This window comes from Charadrius vociferus, unplaced genomic scaffold, assembly GCF_000708025.1.
Source record: "Charadrius vociferus isolate BGI_N301 unplaced genomic scaffold, ASM70802v2 scaffold613, whole genome shotgun sequence".
NCBI classification, from domain to species: domain Eukaryota; kingdom Metazoa; phylum Chordata; class Aves; order Charadriiformes; family Charadriidae; genus Charadrius; species Charadrius vociferus.
Genome location: NW_009647757.1, coordinates 204,597 through 205,614, shown reverse-complemented (window position 1 = coordinate 205,614; position 1,018 = coordinate 204,597).

The following is a 1,018-nucleotide window of genomic DNA, read 5'->3' as shown; positions in this document are numbered from 1 at the left end:
AGCTCTCTGCCTGGCAGAAGGAGAGTCCTTAAAATGGATTTCTTAAGAGACAGGAATGGTGCTGGGCTTCCTTGGCTTTAAAAAATACTGAATAGAAACCAAGCTGTAAGATAAGAATTCTGCTGGACTTTGCCATTCTGCAACAATGTTGTTGATTTAAAACCAGCTTCTCTGATAATTTAGTTCTGTATTCCAGGAGCTTTGTTTAATCTGATTAATGTAAAAATTTTACTTCTTTTTCTAAACAGAAAGGACCTCAGCAGCAAGGTTGGAGAAGGTAACGGGATCAGGTTTTGTACAGCTTCTGTGTTTGTGTTATGGTAAATTTAATTCTAAGCGAATGCTACTTTTGGGAGGGAAAGAATAGTCACAAGTGGTACTAACTACCCATTTTACCAGTGTTTATACAACCAGTTGATCTGAGGGGAGTAATTCTGCTCCCCTAGCGTTTGCATGCATACAGACGCATACACCTTTTGTGTTTCTAAAATGGTAAAAAGGGAAAAAAAAAAAAGCATAGATGAGAAATTAGTAAAATGAGAACAAGCAGTGTTCACAGTTTGTAATTAGGGACTATTTTGAGAGCCACACCTGATTGCAAACTCAACTTGGCTGCCCGGAATGCAAATCACAGAATGGTTATAGAGTTGAAAGGGACCTTAAAGCTCATCCAGTGCCACCCCCTGCCCTGGGCAGGGCCACCTCCCCCCAGCCCAGGTTGCTCCAAGCCCCGTCCAACCTGGCCTTGAACACCTCCAGGGATGGGGCAGCCACAGCTTCTCGGGGCAACCTGCCCCAGGGGCTCACCACCCCCAGAGTGAAAAATTTCTTCCTGATATCTCATCTAAATCTCCCCTCTTCCAGTTTGAATCCATTACCCCTTTTTGATGCTTTGACCTTGATTTGTACCCAGAGCTTTCCAGTTCTGCAGACATTCCTTAAAACGCCTGACCCTGACCGCTCCGCCGTTTCCCATTTTTACCAGACAGGGAGAAAACTTGAGTCCTTCCCAAGCCGG